At 38.2% G+C, this 24366-nt stretch overlaps 18 non-coding genes across 18 annotated transcripts; all 18 read left to right on the top strand.

Moving 5' to 3' along the window:
* Positions 1 to 1081: 1081 nt before the first annotated feature.
* On the top strand, positions 1082 to 1153 carry trnaa-cgc (transfer RNA alanine (anticodon CGC)). Its single transcript has one exon. It is a non-coding gene; the product is annotated as a tRNA-Ala (tRNA).
* Positions 1154 to 2831: 1678 nt separating this feature from the next.
* Positions 2832 to 2903, top strand: trnaa-ugc (transfer RNA alanine (anticodon UGC)). The gene has a single exon. It is a non-coding gene; the product is annotated as a tRNA-Ala (tRNA).
* Positions 2904 to 3370: 467 nt separating this feature from the next.
* On the top strand, positions 3371 to 3442 carry trnat-ugu (transfer RNA threonine (anticodon UGU)). Its single transcript has one exon. It is a non-coding gene; the product is annotated as a tRNA-Thr (tRNA).
* A 1138-nt stretch (positions 3443 to 4580) lies between these two features.
* On the top strand, positions 4581 to 4652 carry trnaa-ugc (transfer RNA alanine (anticodon UGC)). The gene has a single exon. It is a non-coding gene; the product is annotated as a tRNA-Ala (tRNA).
* A 467-nt stretch (positions 4653 to 5119) lies between these two features.
* Positions 5120 to 5191, top strand: trnat-ugu (transfer RNA threonine (anticodon UGU)). Its single transcript has one exon. It is a non-coding gene; the product is annotated as a tRNA-Thr (tRNA).
* A 4705-nt stretch (positions 5192 to 9896) lies between these two features.
* trnav-uac (transfer RNA valine (anticodon UAC)) lies at positions 9897 to 9969 on the top strand. Its single transcript has one exon. It is a non-coding gene; the product is annotated as a tRNA-Val (tRNA).
* A 972-nt stretch (positions 9970 to 10941) lies between these two features.
* Positions 10942 to 11014, top strand: trnai-aau (transfer RNA isoleucine (anticodon AAU)). The gene has a single exon. It is a non-coding gene; the product is annotated as a tRNA-Ile (tRNA).
* Positions 11015 to 11155: 141 nt separating this feature from the next.
* Positions 11156 to 11228, top strand: trnav-uac (transfer RNA valine (anticodon UAC)). Its single transcript has one exon. It is a non-coding gene; the product is annotated as a tRNA-Val (tRNA).
* A 560-nt stretch (positions 11229 to 11788) lies between these two features.
* On the top strand, positions 11789 to 11861 carry trnav-aac (transfer RNA valine (anticodon AAC)). The gene has a single exon. It is a non-coding gene; the product is annotated as a tRNA-Val (tRNA).
* Positions 11862 to 12628: 767 nt separating this feature from the next.
* Positions 12629 to 12701, top strand: trnai-aau (transfer RNA isoleucine (anticodon AAU)). Its single transcript has one exon. It is a non-coding gene; the product is annotated as a tRNA-Ile (tRNA).
* A 141-nt stretch (positions 12702 to 12842) lies between these two features.
* trnav-uac (transfer RNA valine (anticodon UAC)) lies at positions 12843 to 12915 on the top strand. The gene has a single exon. It is a non-coding gene; the product is annotated as a tRNA-Val (tRNA).
* Positions 12916 to 13475: 560 nt separating this feature from the next.
* On the top strand, positions 13476 to 13548 carry trnav-aac (transfer RNA valine (anticodon AAC)). Its single transcript has one exon. It is a non-coding gene; the product is annotated as a tRNA-Val (tRNA).
* Positions 13549 to 13893: 345 nt separating this feature from the next.
* Positions 13894 to 13966, top strand: trnav-cac (transfer RNA valine (anticodon CAC)). Its single transcript has one exon. It is a non-coding gene; the product is annotated as a tRNA-Val (tRNA).
* A 347-nt stretch (positions 13967 to 14313) lies between these two features.
* On the top strand, positions 14314 to 14386 carry trnav-aac (transfer RNA valine (anticodon AAC)). Its single transcript has one exon. It is a non-coding gene; the product is annotated as a tRNA-Val (tRNA).
* Positions 14387 to 14526: 140 nt separating this feature from the next.
* Positions 14527 to 14599, top strand: trnav-uac (transfer RNA valine (anticodon UAC)). Its single transcript has one exon. It is a non-coding gene; the product is annotated as a tRNA-Val (tRNA).
* Positions 14600 to 20429: 5830 nt separating this feature from the next.
* Positions 20430 to 20502, top strand: trnav-aac (transfer RNA valine (anticodon AAC)). Its single transcript has one exon. It is a non-coding gene; the product is annotated as a tRNA-Val (tRNA).
* Positions 20503 to 20643: 141 nt separating this feature from the next.
* Positions 20644 to 20716, top strand: trnav-cac (transfer RNA valine (anticodon CAC)). The gene has a single exon. It is a non-coding gene; the product is annotated as a tRNA-Val (tRNA).
* Positions 20717 to 20849: 133 nt separating this feature from the next.
* On the top strand, positions 20850 to 20922 carry trnav-uac (transfer RNA valine (anticodon UAC)). The gene has a single exon. It is a non-coding gene; the product is annotated as a tRNA-Val (tRNA).
* The last annotated feature ends 3444 nt before the right edge of the window (positions 20923 to 24366 follow it).

Consider the following 24366-nt stretch of genomic DNA (forward strand, 5'->3'; position numbering starts at 1 on the left):
AAATCAAGTTGTATCAATATTGCAACACAGCTATTATAGTAAGGGGATGAATCTCTATGGTAGAGCCAGTACTTTACATGAATGCGGTCCAACGTTAATCCCCAACTTCTCTGTTGAGTGTAATTAGTTGTTAAATTAGCTTTTGCACAACTCCCACTTTCCAGAATGTTGACATTCTAAGAAGGAAATAGATATGCTAAATCATCTGTTTCTGTAAACTGAAGCACATGGGTTCATCCTTGTTTGACGTTTATGGAAGATAGCTGATATTATGGAAATGTACTTTCATTAGAACAGTGTAAAGAAAAGGTAAATTGTATTGATATGACCACTGCGACCTGTATGGTCTAGTCGGCAGGCCCTCGCTACCTATTCGTCACCAGACCCACTGGCTCCAGGTCATCTATAAGTCTATGATAGGTAAAGCTCCGCCTTATCTCAACTCACTGGTCACGATAAAAACACCCACCCGTAGCACTCGCTCCAGCAGATATATCTCACTGGTCATCCCCAAAGCCAACACCTCCTTTGGCTGCCTTTCCTTCCAGTTCTCTGCTGCCAATGACTGGAACGAATTGCAAAAATCGCTGAACCTGGACACTTATATTTCCCTCACTAACTTTAAACATCAGCTATCTGAGCAGCTAACCGATCGCTGCAGCTGTACATAGGCCATCTGTAAATAGCCCACCCAATCTACCTACCTCATCCCCATATTGTTTTTATTTACTTTCTGCTCTTTTGCACACCAGTATTTCTACTTGCACATCATCATCTGCTCATTTATCACTCCAGTGTTAATTTGCTAAATTGTAATTACCTCACTACCATGGCCTATTTATTACCTTACCTCCTCATGCCATTTGCACACACTGAATATAGACTTTCTTTTTTTCTATTGTGTTATTGACTGTACGCTTGTTTATTCCATTTGTAACTCTATGTTGTTGTTTGTGTCGCACTGCTTTGCTTTATCTTGGCCAGGTTGCAGTTCTCAATGAGAACTTGTTCTCCACTTGCTTACCTGGTTAAATAAAGGTGAAATAAAATAAAATAAGAAACATTTTTTCTCTCCCAGAACGGGGATGTAGCTCAGTGGTAGAGCGCATGCTTCGCATGTATGAGGTCCTGGGTTCAATCCCCAGCTTCTCCATTTAAAATTATTGCATTGACCCAACTCCTACTTTACAGAATGTTGTAATTCTAAGCAGGAAACAGAGACGTGCTAAATAATTTGGTTTTGTAATCTGAAGAACATCCCTTCAATCCCTGTTCGTACAATTATAGAACAGAAGTGGCATGATTGCCATCTTTTATGGCGTCATTTTCAAAAACTGAAGTTTATGGGTTCGATCCCAGTCTGTACCTGGTTTAAGAATTGCTGCTATCATTTCCTTGTAGTTTCAATGGAGTGGTGTATATAAAAAGTACATTGTATTGATATTGCATTTTATCTGCAAATGAAATGGGATGGAAGCTCAGAGGGGGAGTGCATGCAAAATATGGATGAGGTCCTCGGTTCAATCCCAAGATTCTCCACTGAGTTTATTTGTGTGCCAAATTCACATTTACACAACTACTACTTTCCTGAATGTTGATATATAATACAGACAGTAGAGTGGCATGGTGGCCAAGTGGTAAGGTGTTGGTCTTGTAAACCGAAGATCATGGGTTCAAATCCCTTCTGTCCCTTCATGAAAGACATCTGATATCATGGACCTGTGCATTAATTGGAGGACTTTGCAGAAAATCAAGTTGTATCAATATTGCAACTCAGCTATTATAGTAAGGGGATGAATCTCTATGCTAGAGCCAGTACTTTACATGAATGCGGTCCAACGTTAATCCCCAACTTCTCTGTTGAGTGTAATTAGTTGTTAAATTAGCTTTTGCACAACTCCCACTTTCCAGAATGTTGACATTCTAAGAAGGAAATAGATATGCTAAATCATCTGTTTCTGTAAACTGAAGCACATGGGTTCAATCCTTGTTTGACGTTTATGGAAGATAGCTGATATTATGGAAATGTACTTTCATTAGAACAGTGTAAAGAAAAGGTAAATTGTATTGATATGACCACTGCGACCTGTATGCTCTAGTCGGCTGGCCCTCGCTACCTATTCGTCACCAGACCCACTGGCTCCAGGTCATCTATAAGTCTATGCTAGGTAAAGCTCCGCCTTATCTCAACTCACTGGTCACGATAAAAACACCCACCCGTAGCACTCGCTCCAGCAGATATATCTCACTGGTCATCCCCAAAGCCAACACCTCCTTTGGCTGCCTTTCCTTCCAGTTCTCTGCTGCCAATGACTGGAACGAATTGCAAAAATCGCTGAACCTGGACACTTATATTTCCCTCACTAACTTTAAACATCAGCTATCTGAGCAGCTAACCGATCGCTGCAGCTGTACATAGGCCATCTGTAAATAGCCCACCCAATCTACCTACCTCATCCCCATATTGTTTTTATTTACTTTCTGCTCTTTTGCACACCAGTATTTGTACTTGCACATCATCATCTGCTCATCTGTCACTCCAGTGTTAATTTGCTAAATTGTAATTACCTCACTACCATGGCCTATTTATTACCTTACCTCCTCATGCCATTTGCACACACTGAATATAGACTTTCTTTTTTTCTATTGTGTTATTGACTGTACGCTTGTTTATTCCATTTGTAACTCTATGTTGTTGTTTGTGTCGCACTGCTTTGCTTTATCTTGGCCAGGTTGCAGTTCTCAATGAGAACTTGTTCTCCACTTGCTTACCTGGTTAAATAATGGTGAAATAAAATAAAATAAGAAACATTTTTTGTCTCTCCCAGAACGGGGATGTAGCTCAGTGGTAGAGCGCATGCTTTGCATGTATGAGGTCCTGGGTTCAATCCCCAGCTTCTCCATTTAAAATTATTGCATTGACCCAACTCCTACTTTACAGAATGTTGTAATTCTAAGCAGGAAACAGAGACGTGCTAAATAATTTGGTTTTGTAATCTGAAGAACATCCCTTCAATCCCTGTTCGTACAATTATAGAACAGAAGTGGCATGATTGCCATCTTTTATGGCGTCATTTTCAAAAACTGAAGTTTATGGGTTCGATCCCAGTCTGTACCTGGTTTAAGAATTGCTGCTATCATTTCCTTGTAGTTTCAATGGAGTGGTGTATATAAAAAGTACATTGTATTGATATTGCATTTTATCTGCAAATGAAATGGGATGGAAGCTCAGAGGGGGAGTGCATGCAAAATATGTATGAGCTCCTCGGTTCAATCCCAAGATTCTCCACTGAGTTTATTTGTGTGCCAAATTCACATTTACACAACTACTACTTTCCTGAATGTTGAGATATAATTCAGAACGTAGAGTGGCATGGTGGCCAAGTGGTAAGGTGTTGGTCTTGTAAACCGAAGATCATGGGTTCAAATCCCTTCTGTGCCTTTATGAAAGACATCTGATATCATAGACCTGTGCTTTACTTGGAGGACTTTGCAGAAAATCAAGTTGTATCAATATTGCAACTCAGCTATTATAGTAAGGGGATGAATCTCTATGCTAGAGCCAGTACTTTACATGAATGCGGTCCAACGTTAATCCCCAACTTCTCTGTTGAGTGTAATTCGTTGTTAAATTAGCTTTTGCACAACTCCCACTTTCCAGAATGTTGACATTCTAAGAAGGAAATAGATATGCTAAATCATCTGTTTCTGTAAACTGAAGCACATGGGTTCATCCTTGTTTGACGTTTATGGAAGATAGCTGATATTATGGAAATGTACTTTCATTAGAACAGTGTAAAGAAAAGGTAAATTGTATTGATATGACCACTGCGACCTGTATGCTCTAGTCGGCTGGCCCTCGCTACCTATTCGTCACCAGACCCACTGGCTCCAGGTCATCTATAAGTCTATGCTAGGTAAAGCTCCGCCTTATCTCAACTCACTGGTCACGATAAAAACACCCACCCGTAGCACTCGCTCCAGCAGATATATCTCACTGGTCATCCCCAAAGCCAACACCTCCTTTGGCTGCCTTTCCTTCCAGTTCTCTGCTGCCAATGACTGGAACGAATTGCAAAAATCGCTGAACCTGGACACTTATATTTCCCTCACTAACTTTAAACATCAGCTATCTGAGCAGCTAACCGATCGCTGCAGCTGTACATAGGCCATCTGTAAATAGCCCACCCAATCTACCTACCTCATCCCCATATTGTTTTTATTTACTTTCTGCTCTTTTGCACACCAGTATTTGTACTTGCACATCATCATCTGCTCATCTGTCACTCCAGTGTTAATTTGCTAAATTGTAATTACCTCACTACCATGGCCTATTTATTACCTTACCTCCTCATGCCATTTGCACACACTGAATATAGACTTTCTTTTTTTCTATTGTGTTATTGACTGTACGCTTGTTTATTCCATTTGTAACTCTATGTTGTTGTTTGTGTCGCACTGCTTTGCTTTATCTTGGCCAGGTTGCAGTTCTCAATGAGAACTTGTTCTCCACTAGCTTACCTGGTTAAATAAAGGTGAAATAAAATAAAAAAAGAAACATTTTTTATGTCTTCCAGAACGGGGATGTAGCTCAGTGGTAGAGCGCATGCTTTGCATGTATGAGGTCCTGGGTTCAATCCCCAGCTTCTCCATTTAAAATTATTGCATTGACCCAACTCCTACTTTACAGAATGTTGTAATTCTAAGCAGGAAACAGAGATGTGCTAAATAATTTGGTTTTGTAATCTGAAGAACATTCCTTCAATCCCTGTTCGTACAATTATAGAACAGAAGTGGCATGATTGCCATCTTTTATGGCGTCATTTTCAAAAACTGAAGTTTATGGGTTCAATCCCAGTCTGTACCTGGTTTAAGAATTGCTGCTATCATTTCCTTGTAGTTTCAATGGAGTGGTGTATATAAAAAGTACATTGTATTGATATTGCATTTTATCTGCAAATGAAATGGGATGGAAGCTCAGAGGGGGAGTGCATGCAAAATATGGATGAGGTCCTCGGTTCAATCCCAAGATTCTCCACTGAGTTTATTTGCGTGCCAAATTCACATTTACACAACTACTACTTTCCTGAATGTTGATATATAATTCAGAATGTAGAGTGGCATGGTGGCCAAGTGGTAAGGCGTTGGTCTTGTAAACCGAAGATCATGGGTTCAAATCCCTTCTGTGCCTTTATGAAAGACATCTGATATCATGGACCTGTGCATTAATTGGAGGACTTTGCAGAAAATCAAGTTGTATCAATATTGCAACACAGCTATTATAGTAAGTGGATGAATCTCTATGGTAGAGCCAGTACTTTACATGAATGCGGTCCAACGTTCATCCCCAACTTCTCTGTTGAGTGTAATTAGTTGTTAAGGCAGACATGTTGTGTTTTCAAGAGACCAATTGGACAGACTCCAAAATGCAGGAGATTAAGAGTAAATGGTCAGATTTAATTTTTTGTAGTCATGGAGGGGATAAAACATGTGGTGTGGCTATTTTGATAAAAAATGATGTGGTGCAAAATGTAAAAGAAATATATGCTGACAATGATGGCAGACTTATTGTAATTGAATTTGAAGTTCAAAATGTAGTTTTTCGTTTAATTAATGTTTATGCTTCAAACATTGAATCTGAAAGGAGAGAAATGTTTCACAAATTAAAAACACTGTGCTCAGAAAACTGTATACTGATAGGAGATTTTAATGTGAGGTGTAGTAGAATGGATGCCTCTAGTTGTGCTAAATTCAGATATGACTCTTCTAGAAATGCATTATGGAAACTTATGAATGAGGAGAATCTAGTAGATATATGGAGGGCTGAAAATCCAAACAGAAGAGTATTCTCTAGAAGGCAGGTGGTTCTAAAGGAATTAAAACAAAGCAGAATTGATTTATGTCTAGCAAAACAAGAATTGGTGCAGAATGTTAAGAAGGTGTCATATACCTTTACAGCATATAGTGATCATGCAGTAATGTCATTTCAAATGGGTTTTGGTGTGGAGAGGAGAGGGGGAGGTGTCTGGTGTTTAAATGCCAGTCTGTTAAAGGAGGAAGGATATAGAAATGAAATTGTTGAATGTATTAATGATGAAATGTCTAATGTACTGTTAAAAGAGAATGTGTGTTTATGGTGGGAGGAAGTGAAAGTAAAAGTAAAAAATAGGAGTATTAGGTACGCAAAAAATCATAACCGTTTAGATAAGCAGAAAGAAATAATGCTTAGGAATAGGATGTTGCATGAACTTGAAAAGGCTGATACGGATCCAGACTATGATGTTGTGAATTATTTGAAAATCCATGCAGAGCTGGGTCGTTATGAAAAAAATAAATGTTTGGGTGCTATTGTTAGGAGCAGGGCACAGTACGCTTTGGAGGGAGAGAAATGTACATCCTTTTTTTTGGGTCTGGAAAAAAGAAAACAAACTAAGAGTTACATTGTAGAGTTGGAAGATGAAAGAGGTGTAAAGGTAAACGATTTTGTTGGGATCTTAGAGACAGTTGAAACCTTTTACAGAAATCTTTACAAAAAGAATGATGTAGATAAAGTGTGTGTTGTAAAAGTGTTGGATACAATTAGTGCCAAAGTATCGCAGGCAGATAGAATGATGTGTGATGAAGAGATTTCGATTATGGAAATCAAGGAAGCAATTGTTAGCACGCAAGGTAATAAAAGTCCGGGTTTGGATGGTTTAACAAATGAGTTCTATAAAGTCTTTGTAGATATTTTGGCACCCATTTTAGTGAGGGTGTTTCATTATATGGAAGAGAATAAGGAAATCCCTGAGTCTATGTCAACTGGAATGTTAACGATCTTATTCAAAAATAGGGGCAGTAGATTAAAGTTAGAAAATTATAGGCCTATTAGCCTTCTAAATTCGGATTATAAGATACTGACTAAAGTGTTAGCGAATAGGATGAAAAAGGTGATTGGGAGTATTATTGAATCAACACAAGCCTACGGCATACCTGGAAGAGATATTGCAGATGTAATTTGTACAATTAGGGATGTTGTTAATCAAATGAAAAATGAAGGTGGTATAGTTTTAAGTTTGGACTTTAACAAAGCTTTCGATAGAGTGGAGCACAGCTTTTTATTACAGACTTTGGAGAGGTTTGGGTTTGGGCCAAAGTTTGTATCTTGGATCAACCTGTTGTATAGTGGGGCTAAAAGTTGTGTTAAATGTAACGGAGTGTTAACAGATACTTTCCCTGTGGAGAGGTCAGTAAGGCAGGGCTGTCCTTTGTCAGCTCTGCTGTACAGTGTTTCTACAGAACCGTTAGCTACATTGATAAATAGTAATAAAGAAGTAAGGGGTGTTGGAATCCCAGGTGGTGGTGTCAGTGTTGTACATCAGTACGCTGATGACACTACTTGTACTGTGAAGGATATAGAAAGTATTGGAAGCATTATGGGGATCATAGATATATATGGCAAGGCATCGGGTGCTAAAGTTAATATAGAGAAGACTGAAATAATGTTTGTTGGGGATATCAATGTAAACGGGTGTGAGATTCCATTCAAGAGCGCAAAGGATTTTATTAAAGTGCTGGGAGTAAACATTGGTGTAAAGGAGAAAGAGGCAAAAGATATAACTTGGACTGGGATCCTTAATAAAGTCAAGCTAACGTTGAATTTCTGGAAAAATAGAAAACTAAAGTTACAAGGGAAAGTAATTGTTGCAAATGCTTTGGTATTATCCAAATTTGTGTATGTTTTGGGAGTCCTGGACATGCCGGAGTGGGTCCTAAATGAATTGAATAATGTGGTGTCAAATTTTATATGGGATGGTAAAGGAGTGAGAATATCTCAGAAAACATTGATTGCTGACTATGTGGATGGAGGTTTAAAACTTGTAGATTTAGGTGTCAAAAGAAAAGCTATTAGGATAAAAACAGTAAAGAAATATTTGTATGACAGTGAAGATTATGGCTGGAAACACTTCTTTAGAGTCTACTTAGAGGAGAGTGGTGGTTGTGAGGATAATGGTTTATTGATGGGGCTTAAAAGGGCAATGTTTGAAAAGGTACCAGATTTTTATAAAGAGGTGCTAAATGCATGGGCAGAGTTGTTGCCTAATGTATATTATGAATGTGGACATATTGACCTGATTATGAATCAACCTATATTTCTGAATGAGAAAATCAAGAACAAAGAAAAAGTTTTGTATAATAAAGTATTTATGAGTGCAGGTCTACGGCAAATAAAAGATTATACATATGAGGTAATTCCAGGGTTTTTACCTGGGGAAGCTATTTTTGACATAATCAATGAATGGGATGAAGAGGTGGGAAGGGGAACAGTGAATAATATGTATGACAAGATAAAGAATAGTATACCAAGAGCATGGGTTGATTTAATAAATAGTGAAGTTGAAAGAGAAGATTTATTTGTATTTCCTAATTTGTTCATTGGTAGCAGTAAGAAGAAAGTACATTTATCTAGTATACCAGTGAAAAGATTGTATAGAATAATGGTAGGAAAAGTGTGTAGAAGGCCGGCTGCTGAGAAATTTTGGAAAGTAGTTTTTCCGGAATTGGATGAAAAAAAGATATGGGGAAATTTAAATGTAAAATATAATAGTAAGGAGTGTGAAAATAATGATTTCAAACTAAGACATAATAGAATATTTACAAAGGTGGTGCTAAAGAAAATTAATTGTGAGATAGAAAGGGAATGCGACGTATGTGGACGTTTCCCGGAAACTCTTATGCATTTGTTTATAGAATGTGAGGATTTAAAATATTTTTTTTGTAAAGTTAAGGAAATGTTATGTAGAAACTGGGGGGGAGATTTCGTGAAAAAGTATGCGTGGGAGGAACTTTTGTTATTTGGAGTGTCTGGTAAATGTGAGGGTGCTAATGTGTGTTTGTTGAATATGGTTTTGAGTTTTGTGAGGTATGCTATTTTTTGTAGGAGGAATTATGTTTCTTTTGACAGAAAGAGGGTTCAGGTGTGGAGTATCTTTATAGCACTGTTCAGTAAACACATAGATATGTTGTTTAATTATGGGATGGAACATTTTGATGAGTCTTTTGTTGAAGGGAGTGGGTTAATTTCACGAGAGGAGAGTGGAGGTATCACTTATAATTTTTGAAAGCACTGTTTTGATATTTTCTTTGTTGATAATTTGATAGGGGGTGAATTGTTCACCTGCCTCTGTTAGTCTAGTGTCTTCTGTATTGTTCTCTGTGGATTGTACTGTAAACAGTAGATTGTACTGTAAATATTGTAAACAAACATTTTTGATAATAAAAAAAAAATAAAAAAAAAAAAAAATCACGTTCGCTTCACACGCGAAAGGTCCCTGGTTCGAAACCGGGCGGAAACAACGCTCATTGACACATGCTGTAGTACCATAGTGGTAACAGAAAATTTCATGAATTCTTTATTTTGGAAATTCCAATACGTGCCATGAATATTTGTAAAATTCGGTTTACTCCTTGCAGAAAAATCAAGCAGCAGTTTCTGTAGTGTAGTGGTTATCACGTTCGCTTTACACGTGAAAGGTCCTCAGTTTGAAACCGGGAGGAAACAGTGCTCTTTGACATGTGCAGTAGGTACTGTACTATTAACAGAGAATAGTTATTTTCATAAATTCCTAATTTTGGAAATTTGAACACGTGCCATGAATATCTGTAAAATTCGGTTTACTCCTTGCAGATAATTGTTGAAGCAGTTTCTGTAGTGTAGTGGTTATCACGTTCGCTTAACACGCGAAAGGTCCTCGGTTTGAAACCGGGCGGAAACAGAGCTCTTTGACACGTGCAGTAGGTACTGTACTTTCAACAAAGAATTGTTATTTTCATAAATTCTGTATTTTGGAAATTCGAATACGTGCCCTGAATATCTGTAAAATTCGGTTTACTTCTAGCAGGAAAATCAAGCAGCAGTTTCTGTAGTGTAGTGGTTATCACGTTCGCTTTACACGCGAAAGGTCCTCGGTTCGAAACCGGGCGGAAACAGTGCTCTTTGACACGTACAGTACTTTTAAAAGAGAATAGTTATTTTCATAAATGCCTAAATTTGGAAATTTCAATACGTGCCATGAATATCTGTAAAATTCGGTTTACTCCTTGCAGATAATTGTTGAAGCAGTTTCTGTAGTGTAGCGGTTATCATGTTCGCTTAACATGCGAAAGGTCCTCGGTTCGAAACCGGGCGGAAACAGAGCTCTTTGACACGTGCAGTAGGTACTGTACTTTCAACAAAGAATTGTTATTTTCATGAATTCTGTATTTTGGAAATTCGAATACGTGCCATGAATATCTGTAAAATTCGGTTTACTCCTCGCAGGTAAATGTAGCAGCATTTTCTGTAGTGTAGTGGTTATCACGTTTGTTCACACGCGAAAGGTCACTGGTTCGAAACCAGGCGGAAACAACGCTCATCGACACATTCAAGAAGTACCATAGTGTTAACAAAGAATTTCATTAATCCCTTATTTTGGAAATTCGAATACGTGCCATGAATATTTTTAAAATTCGGTTTACTCCTTGCAGCTAATTGTAGCAGTAGTTTCTGTGGTGTAGTGGTTATCACGTTCGCTTCACACACGAAATGTCCCTGGTTCGAAACCGGGCGGAAACAACGCTCATTGACACATTCTGTAGTACCATAGTGGTAACAGAAAATTTCATGAATTCTTTATTTTGGAAATTCCAATACGTGCCATGAATATTTTTAAAATTCGGTTTACTCCTTGCAGAAAAATCAAGCAGCAGTTTCTGTAGTGTAGTGGTTATCACGTTAGCTTTACACGTGAAAGGTCCTCAGTTTGAAACCGGGAGGAAACACTGCTCTTTGACATGTGCAGTAGGTACTGTACTATTAACAGACAATAGTTATTTTCATAAATTCCTAATTTTGGAAATTTGAACACGTGCCATGAATATCTGTAAAATTCGGTTTACTCCTTGCAGATAATTGTTGAAGAAGATTCTGTAGTGTAGTGGTTATCACGTTTGCTTAATACGCGAAAGGTCCTCGGTTCGAACCCGGGCGGAAACAGAGCTCTTTGACACGTGCAGTAGGTACTGTACTTTCAACAAAGAGTTGTTATTTTCATAAATTCTGTATTTTGGAAATTCGAATACGTGCCCTGAATATCTGTAAAATTCGGTTTACTTCTAGCAGGAAAATCAAGCAGCAGTTTCTGTAGTGTAGTGGTTATCACGTTCGCTTTACACGCGAAAGGTCCTCGGTTCGAAACCGGGCGGAAACAGTGCTCTTTGACACGTACAGTACTTTTAAAAGAGAATAGTTATTTTCATAAATGCCTAAATTTGGAAATTTCAACACGTGCCATGAATATCTGTAAAATTCGGTTTACTCCTTGCAGATAATTGTTGAAGCAGTTTCTGTAGTGTAGCGGTTATCACGTTCGCTTAACACGCGAAAGGTCCTCGGTTTTTAACCGGGCGGAAACAGAGCTCTTTGACAAGAGCAGTAGGTACTGTACTTTCAACAAAGAATTGTTATTTTCATAAATTCTGTATTTTGGAAATTCGAATACGTGCCATGAATATCTGTAAAATTCGGTTTACTCCTTGCAGCTAAATGTAGCAGCAGTTTCTGTAGTGTAGTGGTTATCACGTTCGCTTTACACGTGAAAGGTCCTCAGTTTGAAACCGGGAGGAAACAGTGCTCTTTGACATGTGCAGTAGGTACTGTACTATTAACAGAGAATAGTTATTTTCATAAATGCCTAATTTTGGAAATTTGAACACGTGCCATGAATATCTGTAAAATTCGGTTTACTCCTTGCAGATAATTGTTGAAGCAGTTTCTGTAGTGTAGCGGTTATCACGTTCGCTTAACACGCGAAAGGTCCTCGGTTCGAAACCGGGCGGAAACAGAGCTCTTTGACACGTGCAGTAGGTACTGTACTTTCAACAAAGAATTGTTATTTTCATGAATTCTGTATTTTGGAAATTCGAATACGTGCCATGAATATCTGTAAAATTCGGTTTACTCCTCGCAGGTAAATGTAGCAGCATTTTCTGTAGTGTAGTGGTTATCACGTTTGTTCACACGCGAAAGGTCACTGGTTCGAAACCAGGCGGAAACAACGCTCATCGACACATTCAAGAAGTACCATAGTGTTAACAAAGAATTTCATTAATCCCTTATTTTGGAAATTCGAATACGTGCCATGAATATTTTTTAAATTCGGTTTACTCCTTGCAGCTATTTGTAGCAGTAGTTTCTGTGGTGAATTGGTTATCACGTTCGCTTCACACGCGAAATGTCCCTGGTTCGAAACCGGGCGGAAACAACGCTCATTGACACATTCTGTAGTACCATAGTGGTAACAGAAAATTTCATGAATTCTTTATTTTGGAAATTCCAATACGTGCCATGAATATTTTTAAAATTCGGTTTACTCCTTGCAGAAAAATCAAGCAGCAGTTTCTGTAGTGTAGTGGTTATCACGTTAGCTTTACACGTGAAAGGTCCTCAGTTTGAAACCGGGCGGAAACACTGCTCTTTGACATGTGCAGTAGGTACTGTACTATTAACAGACAATAGTTATTTTCATAAATTCCTAATTTTGGAAATTTGAACACGTGCCATGAATATCTGTAAAATTCGGTTTACTCCTTGCAGATAATTGTTGAAGAAGATTCTGTAGTGTAGTGGTTATCACGTTTGCTTAATACGCGAAAGGTCCTCGGTTCGAACCCGGGCGGAAACAGAGCTCTTTGACACGTGCAGTAGGTACTGTACTTTCAACAAAGAGTTGTTATTTTCATAAATTCTGTATTTTGGAAATTCGAATACGTGCCCTGAATATCTGTAAAATTCGGTTTACTTCTAGCAGGAAAATCAAGCAGCAGTTTCTGTAGTGTAGTGGTTATCACGTTCGCTTTACACGCGAAAGGTCCTCGGTTCGAAACCGGGCGGAAACAGTGCTCTTTGACACGTACAGTACTTTTAAAAGAGAATAGTTATTTTCATAAATGCCTAAATTTGGAAATTTCAACACGTGCCATGAATATCTGTAAAATTCGGTTTACTCCTTGCAGATAATTGTTGAAGCAGTTTCTGTAGTGTAGCGGTTATCACGTTCGCTTAACACGCGAAAGGTCCTCGGTTTTTAACCGGGCGGAAACAGAGCTCTTTGACAAGAGCAGTAGGTACTGTACTTTCAACAAAGAATTGTTATTTTCATAAATTCTGTATTTTGGAAATTCGAATACGTGCCATGAATATCTGTAAAATTCGGTTTACTCCTTGCAGCTAAATGTAGCAGCAGTTTCTGTAGTGTAGTGGTTATCACGTTCGCTTTACACGTGAAAGGTCCTCAGTTTGAAACCGGGAGGAAACAGTGCTCTTTGACATGTGCAGTAGGTACTGTACTATTAACAGAGAATAGTTATTTTCATAAATGCCTAATTTTGGAAATTTGAACACGTGCCATGAATATCTGTAAAATTCGGTTTACTCCTTGCAGATAATTGTTGAAGCAGTTTCTGTAGTGTAGCGGTTATCACGTTCGCTTAACACGCGAAAGGTCCTCGGTTCGAAACCGGGCGGAAACAGAGCTCTTTGACACGTGCAGTAGGTACTGTACTTTCAACAAAGAATTGTTATTTTCATGAATTCTGTATTTTGGAAATTCGAATACGTGCCATGAATATCTGTAAAATTCGGTTTACTCCTCGCAGTAATGTAGCAGCATTTTCTGTAGTGTAGTGGTTATCACGTTTGTTCACACGCGAAAGGTCACTGGTTCGAAACCAGGCGGAAACAACGCTCATCGACACATTCAAGAAGTACCATAGTGTTAACAAAGAATTTCATTAATCCCTTATTTTGGAAATTCGAATACGTGCCATGAATATTTTTAAAATTCGGTTTACTCCTTGCAGCTAATTGTAGCAGTAGTTTCTGTGGTGTAGTGGTTATCACGTTCGCTTCACACGCGAAATGTCCCTGGTTCGAAACCGGGCGGAAACAACGCTCATTGACACATTCTGTAGTACCATAGTGGTAACAGAAAATTTCATGAATTCTTTATTTTGGAAATTCCAATACGTGCCATGAATATTTTTAAAATTCGGTTTACTCCTTGCAGAAAAATCAAGCAGCAGTTTCTGTAGTGTAGTGGTTATCACGTTAGCTTTACACGTGAAAGGTCCTCAGTTTGAAACCGGGAGGAAACAGTGCTCTTTGACATGTGCAGTAGGTACTGTACTATTAACAGAGAATAGTTATTTTCATAAATGCCTAATTTTGGAAATTTGAACACGTGCCATGAATATCTGTAAAATTCGGTTTACTCCTTGCAGATAATTGTTGAAGAAGTTTCTGTAGTGTAGTGGTTATCACGTTCGCTTAACACGCGAAAGGTCCTCGGTTCGAAACCGGGCGGAAACAGAGCTCTTTGACACGTGCAGTAGGTACTGTACTTTCAACAAAGAATTGTTATTTTCATAATTCTGTATTTTGGAAATTCGAATACGTGCCCTGAATATCTGTAAAATTCGGTTTACTTCTTGCAGGAAAATCAAGCAGCAGTTTCTGTAGTGTAGTGGTTATCACGTTCGCTTTACACGCGAAAGGTCCTCGGTTCGAAACCGGGCGGAAACAGTGCTCTTTGACACGTGCAGTAGGTACAGTACTTTTAAAAGAGAATAGTTATTTTCATAAATGCCTAAATTTGGAAATTTCAACACGTGCCATGAATATCTGTAAAATTCGGTTTACTCCTTGCAGATAATTGTTGAAGCAGTTTCTGTAGTGTAGCGGTTATCACGTTCGCTTCACACGCCCCTTTTTGGAGTTTCAGGAAGTGGAAGAGAAGCAGGTGTCTGAGTGCTTGAGAGAGAATATCGTTTTTTTTGGAGGTCTAGTTGACTTATAAGTTTGAAAGTTTGTGAGTGACTGTAGTGAAGTTTCTGTGAAACGTTTTTGCTATTGTCCCCCATCAGCGTGAGCTGTTTGGGGGATATTGCTTAAAATAACCGGACGGACAACATGGCTTCGACATCAAGAATACAAACGACGACGAGAAAGGACAACAGTGAAATCAGAATGTTAAACGAAGAACTGAAAAAAAGAACATATGAGAAGGAACTGACGGTGAACGTGGAAATAAGTGGAGAAGGGAAAATAACAACGATGGAATTGCTGAGAGGAATAAAGGAAGTTTGCGGAACAATACTGGGATGTCGAATGAAAGACGGGAATAAGTATGAAGTAACAATGTCTCATGTAAATGGAAAAGAAAGACTAATAGACGGGCTAAAGATAAAGAACTGTCAAATCATGGCTAAAGAACTAGGGAACGATGAGCTGGTGGTGTCCTTTTTGAACTTGCCCGCATACATTACGGATGAGGAGATAGAAGAGAAACTAAAAGGCTGGAAGGTGAAGGCGACCACGCCAATCAAGAGGAGGATGTGGCCAGGAACGGACATTGTAGATGGGACAAGATTTTGCAAGGTAAAGTTTACAGACAATGTGCAATCCTTGCCATATTCTACTAAATTTAACACTGTCGAGGGATTTGAATATTTTCGTGTAATCCACGACAATCAAGTGAAGGTATGTAGATTATGTATTCAGCCGGGGCACATACTTAAGGAATGTCCGGAATTCACATGCCACAAATGTAGTGAACAAGGGCATTATGCCAGAGAATGTCGGAACATAGGAAATGTGTGCAAAATGTGTGACAGACCTAAAGTTAGATGTAGCTGTAATAAGGGAGAAAATCACTTACTTTTGCAAACAATGGACCTCACGTCTGAGGAAGAGGGGAGTGTGCCTATGGAGAGGGAGGATGAGAGTGACATGGAGAGTGTGACTCCAGAGACAGTGGCAGATAAGCTTGAAGAGCCTGTAATGTCTCCTGGCAAAGCACGAGACGCCGTTTTAGTCTCTGCTGCTGACAAGGTGGAACAGCAGCACATGATGGGTGAAAGACATACACAGGTAGAGATGGTGCAAGGTGCTTCTCAGGTGCCTGAGCCAGCTTTAAGCCTGTGTAAAAATTACACCAAAGAGTGGGCTGGGTCCACTGAAGTCACGGGCACTGTTAAAGCGCACTTTTCAAAAGGCTTCCCCGCCGCTCCCCCCAAAAATCCAAATAAAGAGACGGATGATGAAATAGATAGTGAGGATCTTCAGTTGTTTGTAAAAAATAAGAGGTCATTGTCGAAAACCAGGGAGATGATGGGTTTTGGAAAAAAGAAAAAGTAGGATTTTTAAGGACTTGTTTGGCTCTGATTATACTTCTGCACACATTCATAATGATTACAGTCGCATCCCTAAATGGTAACAGTTTGAGAAACATGAGCAAATTTGAGCAGGTATTAGTGTCTGTTAAGGCAGACATGTTGTGTTTTCAAGAGACCAATTGGACAGACTCCAAAATGCAGGAGATTAAGAGTAAATGGTCAGATTTAATTTTTTGTAGTCATGGAGGGGATAAAACATGTGGTGTGGCTATTTTGATAAAAAATGATGTGGTGCAAAATGTAAAAGAAATATATGCTGACAATGATGGCAGACTTATTGTAATTGAATTTGAAGTTCAAAATGTAGTTTTTCGTTTAATTAATGTTTATGCTTCAAACATTGAATCTGAAAGGAGAGAAATGTTTCACAAATTAAAAACACTGTGCTCAGAAAACTGTATACTGATAGGAGATTTTAATGTGAGGTGTAGTAGAATGGATGCCTCTAGTTGTGCTAAATTCAGATATGACTCTTCTAGAAATGCATTATGGAAACTTATGAATGAGGAGAATCTAGTAGATATATGGAGGGCTGAAAATCCAAACAGAAGAGTATTCTCTAGAAGGCAGGTGGTTCTAAAGGAATTAAAACAAAGCAGAATTGATTTATGTCTAGCAAAACAAGAATTGGTGCAGAATGTTAAGAAGGTGTCATATACCTTTACAGCATATAGTGATCATGCAGTAATGTCATTTCAAATGGGTTTTGGTGTGGAGAGGAGAGGGGGAGGTGTCTGGTGTTTAAATGCCAGTCTGTTAAAGGAGGAAGGATATAGAAATGAAATTGTTGAATGTATTAATGATGAAATGTCTAATGTACTGTTAAAAGAGAATGTGTGTTTATGGTGGGAGGAAGTGAAAGTAAAAGTAAAAAATAGGAGTATTAGGTACGCAAAAAATCATAACCGTTTAGATAAGCAGAAAGAAATAATGCTTAGGAATAGGATGTTGCATGAACTTGAAAAGGCTGATACGGATCCAGACTATGATGTTGTGAATTATTTGAAAATCCATGCAGAGCTGGGTCGTTATGAAAAAAATAAATGTTTGGGTGCTATTGTTAGGAGCAGGGCACAGTACGCTTTGGAGGGAGAGAAATGTACATCCTTTTTTTGGGGTCTGGAAAAAAGAAAACAAACTAAGAGTTACATTGTAGAGTTGGAAGATGAAAGAGGTGTAAAGGTAAACGATTTTGTTGGGATCTTAGAGACAGTTGAAACCTTTTACAGAAATCTTTACAAAAAGAATGATGTAGATAAAGTGTGTGTTGTAAAAGTGTTGGATACAATTAGTGCCAAAGTATCGCAGGCAGATAGAATGATGTGTGATGAAGAGATTTCGATTATGGAAATCAAGGAAGCAATTGTTAGCACGCAAGGTAATAAAAGTCCGGGTTTGGATGGTTTAACAAATGAGTTCTATAAAGTCTTTGTAGATATTTTGGCACCCATTTTAGTGAGGGTGTTTCATTATATGGAAGAGAATAAGGAAATCCCTGAGTCTATGTCAACTGGAATGTTAACGATCTTATTCAAAAATAGGGGCAGTAGATTAAAGTTAGAAAATTATAGGCCTATTAGCCTTCTAAATTCGGATTATAAGATACTGACTAAAGTGTTAGCGAATAGGATGAAAAAGGTGATTGGGAGTATTATTGAATCAACACAAGCCTACGGCATACCTGGAAGAGATATTGCAGATGTCATTTGTACAATTAGGGATGTTGTTAATCAAATGAAAAATGAAGGTGGTATAGTTTTAAGTTTGGACTTTAACAAAGCTTTCGATAGAGTGGAGCACAGCTTTTTATTACAGACTTTGGAGAGGTTTGGGTTTGGGCCAAAGTTTGTATCTTGGATCAACCTGTTGTATAGTGGGGCTAAAAGTTGTGTTAAATGTAACGGAGTGTTAACAGATACTTTCCCTGTGGAGAGGTCAGTAAGGCAGGGCTGTCCTTTGTCAGCTCTGCTGTACAGTGTTTCTACAGAACCGTTAGCTACATTGATAAATAGTAATAAAGAAGTAAGGGGTGTTGGAATCCCAGGTGGTGGTGTCAGTGTTGTACATCAGTACGCTGATGACACTACTTGTACTGTGAAGGATATAGAAAGTATTGGAAGCATTATGGGGATCATAGATATATATGGCAAGGCATCGGGTGCTAAAGTTAATATAGAGAAGACTGAAATAATGTTTGTTGGGGATATCAATGTAAACGGGTGTGAGATTCCATTCAAGAGCGCAAAGGATTTTATTAAAGTGCTGGGAGTAAACATTGGTGTAAAGGAGAAAGAGGCAAAAGATATAACTTGGACTGGGATCCTTAATAAAGTCAAGCTAACGTTGAATTTCTGGAAAAATAGAAAACTAAAGTTACAAGGGAAAGTAATTGTTGCAAATGCTTTGGTATTATCCAAATTTGTGTATGTTTTGGGAGTCCTGGACATGCCGGAGTGGGTCCTAAATGAATTGAATAATGTGGTGTCAAATTTTATATGGGATGGTAAAGGAGTGAGAATATCTCAGAAAACATTGATTGCTGACTATGTGGATGGAGGTTTAAAACTTGTAGATTTAGATGTCAAAAGAAAAGCTATTAGGATAAAAACAGTAAAGAAATATTTGTATGACAGTGAAGATTATGGCTGGAAACACTTCTTTAGAGTCTACTTAGAGGAGAGTGGTGGTTGTGAGGATAATGGTTTATTGATGGGGCTTAAAAGGGCAATGTTTGAAAAGGTACCAGATTTTTATAAAGAGGTGCTAAATGCATGGGCAGAGTTGTTGCCTAATGTATATTATGAATGTGGACATATTGACCTGATTATGAATCAACCTATATTTCTGAATGAGAAAATCAAGAACAAAGAAAAAGTTTTGTATAATAAAGTATTTATGAGTGCAGGTCTACGGCAAATAAAAGATTATACATATGAGGTAATTCCAGGGTTTTTACCTGGGGAAGCTATTTTTGACATAATCAATGAATGGGATGAAGAGGTGGGAAGGGGAACAGTGAATAATATGTATGACAAGATAAAGAATAGTATACCAAGAGCATGGGTTGATTTAATAAATAGTGAAGTTGAAAGAGAAGATTTATTTGTATTTCCTAATTTGTTCATTGGTAGCAGTAAGAAGAAAGTACATTTATCTAGTATACCAGTGAAAAGATTGTATAGAATAATGGTAGGAAAAGTGTGTAGAAGGCCGGCTGCTGAGAAATTTTGGAAAGTAGTTTTTCCGGAATTGGATGAAAAAAAGATATGGGGAAATTTAAATGTAAAATATAATAGTAAGGAGTGTGAAAATAATGATTTCAAACTAAGACATAATAGAATATTTACAAAGGTGGTGCTAAAGAAAATTAATTGTGAGATAGAAAGGGAATGCGACGTATGTGGACGTTTCCCGGAAACTCTTATGCATTTGTTTATAGAATGTGAGGATTTAAAATATTTTTTTTGTAAAGTTAAGGAAATGTTATGTAGAAACTGGGGGGGAGATTTCGTGAAAAAGTATGCGTGGGAGGAACTTTTGTTATTTGGAGTGTCTGGTAAATGTGAGGGTGCTAATGTGTGTTTGTTGAATATGGTTTTGAGTTTTGTGAGGTATGCTATTTTTTGTAGGAGGAATTATGTTTCTTTTGACAGAAAGAGGGTTCAGGTGTGGAGTATCTTTATAGCACTGTTCAGTAAACACATAGATATGTTGTTTAATTATGGGATGGAACATTTTGATGAGTCTTTTGTTGAAGGGAGTGGGTTAATTTCACGAGAGGAGAGTGGAGGTATCACTTATAATTTTTGAAAGCACTGTTTTGATATTTTCTTTGTTGATAATTTGATAGGGGGTGAATTGTTCACCTGCCTCTGTTAGTCTAGTGTCTTCTGTATTGTTCTCTGTGGATTGTACTGTAAACAGTAGATTGTACTGTAAATATTGTAAACAAACATTTTTGATAATAAAAAAAAATAAAATAAAAAAAAAAATCACGTTCGCTTCACACGCGAAAGGTCCCTGGTTCGAAACCGGGCGGAAACAATGCTCATTGACACATTCTGAAGTACCATAGTGGTAACAGAATAATTTCATGAATTCTTTATTTTGGAAATTCGAATACGTGCCATGAATATCTGTAAAATTCGGTTTACTCCTTGCAGATAATTGTTGCAGAAGTTTCTGTAGTGTAGTGGTTATCACGTTCGCTTAACACGCGAAAGGTCCTCGGTTCGAAACCGGGCGGAAACAGAGCTCTTTGACACGTGCAGTAGGTACTGTACTTTCAACAAAGAATTGTTATTTTCATGAATTCTGTATTTTGGAAATTCGAATACGTGCCATGAATATCTGTAAAATTCGGTTTACTCCTCGCAGCTAAATGTAGCAGCAGTTTCTGTAGTGTAGTGGTTATCACGTTTGCTTCACACGCGAAAGGTCCCTGGTTCGAAACCGGGCGGAAACAACACTCATTGACACATTGTGATTTACCGTAGTGGTAACAGAAAATTTCATGAATTCTTTATTTTGGAAATTCGAATACGTGCCCTGAATATCTGTAAAATTCGGTTTACTTCTTGCAGGAAAATCAAGCAGAAGTTTCTGTAGTGTAGTGGTTATCACGTTCGCTTTACACGCGAAAGGTCCTCGGTTCGAAACCGGGCGGAAACAGTGCTCTTTGACACCTGCAGTAGGTACAGTACTTTTAAAAGAGAATAGTTATTTTCATAAATGCCTAAATTTGGAAATTTCAACACGTGCCATGAATATCTGTAAAATTCGGTTTACTCCTTGCAGCTGAATGTAGCAGCAGTGTCTGTAGTGTAGTGGTTATCACGTTCGCTTTACACGTGAAAGGTCCTCAGTTTGAAACCGGGAGGAAACAGTGCTCTTTGACATGTGCAGTAGGTACTGTACTATTAACAGAGAATAGTTATTTTCATAAATGCCTAATTTTGGAAATTTGAACACGTGCCATGAATATCTGTAAAATTCGGTTTACTCCTTGCAGATAATTGTTGAAGCAGTTTCTGTAGTGTAGCGGTTATCACGTTTGCTTAACACGCGAAAGGTCCTCGGTTTGAAACCGGGCGGAAACAGAGCTCTTTGACACGTGCAGTAGGTACTGTACTTTCAACAAAGAATTGTTATTTTCATGAATTCTGTATTTTGGAAATTCGAATACGTGCCATGAATATCTGTAAAATTCGATTTACTCCTCGCAGCTAATTGTAGCAGTAGTTTCTGTGGTCTAGTGGTTATCACGTTTGCTTCACACGCCCCTTTTTGGAGTTTCAGGAAGTGGAAGAGAAGCAGGCGTCTGAGTGCTTGAGAGAGAATATCGTTTTTTTTGGAGGTCTAGTTGACTTATAAGTTTGAAAGTTTGTGAGTGACTGTAGTGAAGTTTCTGTGAAACGTTTTTGCTATTGTCCCCCATCAGCGTGAGCTGTTTGGGGGATATTGCTTAAAATAACCGGACGGACAACATGGCTTCGACATCAAGAATACAAACGACGACGAGAAAGGACAACAGTGAAATCAGAATGTTAAACGAAGAACTGAAAAAAAGAACATATGAGAAGGAACTGACGGTGAACGTGGAAATAAGTGGAGAAGGGAAAATAACAACGATGGAATTGCTGAGAGGAATAAAGGAAGTTTGCGGAACAATACTGGGATGTCGAATGAAAGACGGGAATAAGTATGAAGTAACAATGTCTCATGTAAATGGAAAAGAAAGACTAATAGACGGGCTAAAGATAAAGAACTGTCAAATCATGGCTAAAGAACTAGGGAACGATGAGCTGGTGGTGTCCTTTTTGAACTTGCCCGCATACATTACGGATGAGGAGATAGAAGAGAAACTAAAAGGCTGGAAGGTGAAGGCGACCACGCCAATCAAGAGGAGGATGTGGCCAGGAACGGACATTGTAGATGGGACAAGATTTTGCAAGGTAAAGTTTACAGACAATGTGCAATCCTTGCCATATTCTACAAAATTTAACACTGTCGAGGGATTTGAATATTTTCGTGTAATCCACGACAATCAAGTGAAGGTATGTAGATTATGTATTCAGCCGGGGCACATACTTAAGGAATGTCCGGAATTCACATGCCACAAATGTAGTGAACAAGGGCATTATGCCAGAGAATGTCGGAACATAGGAAATGTGTGCAAAATGTGTGACAGACCTAAAGTTAGATGTAGCTGTAATAAGGGAGAAAATCACTTACTTTTGCAAACAATGGACCTCACGTCTGAGGAAGAGGGGAGTGTGCCTATGGAGAGGGAGGATGAGAGTGACATGGAGAGTGTGACTCCAGAGACAGTGGCAGATAAGCTTGAAGAGCCTGTAATGTCTCCTGGCAAAGCACGAGACGCCGTTTTAGTCTCTGCTGCTGACAAGGTGGAACAGCAGCACATGATGGGTGAAAGACATACACAGGTAGAGATGGTGCAAGGTGCTTCTCAGGTGCCTGAGCCAGCTTTAAGCCTGTGTAAAAATTACACCAAAGAGTGGGCTGGGTCCACTGAAGTCACGGGCACTGTTAAAGCGCACTTTTCAAAAGGCTTCCCCGCCGATCCCCCCAAAAATCCAAATAAAGAGACGGATGATGAAATAGATAGTGAGGATCTTCAGTTGTTTGTAAAAAATAAGAGGTCATTGTCGAAAACCAGGGAGATGATGGGTTTTGGAAAAAAGAAAAAGTAGGATTTTTAAGGACTTGTTTGGCTCTGATTATACTTCTGCACACATTCATAATGATTACAGTCGCATCCCTAAATGGTAACAGTTTGAGAAACATGAGCAAATTTGAGCAGGTATTAGTGTCTGTTAAGGCAGACATGTTGTGTTTTCAAGAGACCAATTGGACAGACTCCAAAATGCAGGAGATTAAGAGTAAATGGTCAGATTTAATTTTTTGTAGTCATGGAGGGGATAAAACATGTGGTGTGGCTATTTTGATAAAAAATGATGTGGTGCAAAATGTAAAAGAAATATATGCTGACAATGATGGCAGACTTATTGTAATTGAATTTGAAGTTCAAAATGTAGTTTTTCGTTTAATTAATGTTTATGCTTCAAACATTGAATCTGAAAGGAGAGAAATGTTTCACAAATTAAAAACACTGTGCTCAGAAAACTGTATACTGATAGGAGATTTTAATGTGAGGTGTAGTAGAATGGATGCCTCTAGTTGTGCTAAATTCAGATATGACTCTTCTAGAAATGCATTATGGAAACTTATGAATGAGGAGAATCTAGTAGATATATGGAGGGCTGAAAATCCAAACAGAAGAGTATTCTCTAGAAGGCAGGTGGTTCTAAAGGAATTAAAACAAAGCAGAATTGATTTATGTCTAGCAAAACAAGAATTGGTGCAGAATGTTAAGAAGGTGTCATATACCTTTACAGCATATAGTGATCATGCAGTAATGTCATTTCAAATGGGTTTTGGTGTGGAGAGGAGAGGGGGAGGTGTCTGGTGTTTAAATGCCAGTCTGTTAAAGGAGGAAGGATATAGAAATGAAATTGTTGAATGTATTAATGATGAAATGTCTAATGTACTGTTAAAAGAGAATGTGTGTTTATGGTGGGAGGAAGTGAAAGTAAAAGTAAAAAATAGGAGTATTAGGTACGCAAAAAATCATAACCGTTTAGATAAGCAGAAAGAAATAATGCTTAGGAATAGGATGTTGCATGAACTTGAAAAGGCTGATACGGATCCAGACTATGATGTTGTGAATTATTTGAAAATCCATGCAGAGCTGGGTCGTTATGAAAAAAATAAATGTTTGGGTGCTATTGTTAGGAGCAGGGCACAGTACGCTTTGGAGGGAGAGAAATGTACATCCTTTTTTTTGGGTCTGGAAAAAAGAAAACAAACTAAGAGTTACATTGTAGAGTTGGAAGATGAAAGAGGTGTAAAGGTAAACGATTTTGTTGGGATCTTAGAGACAGTTGAAACCTTTTACAGAAATCTTTACAAAAAGAATGATGTAGATAAAGTGTGTGTTGTAAAAGTGTTGGATACAATTAGTGCCAAAGTATCGCAGGCAGATAGAATGATGTGTGATGAAGAGATTTCGATTATGGAAATCAAGGAAGCAAT

The sequence above is a fragment of the Salmo salar genome, chromosome 07 (assembly GCF_965601325.2).
Source record: "Salmo salar chromosome 07, fSalSal1, whole genome shotgun sequence".
NCBI classification, from domain to species: domain Eukaryota; kingdom Metazoa; phylum Chordata; class Actinopteri; order Salmoniformes; family Salmonidae; genus Salmo; species Salmo salar.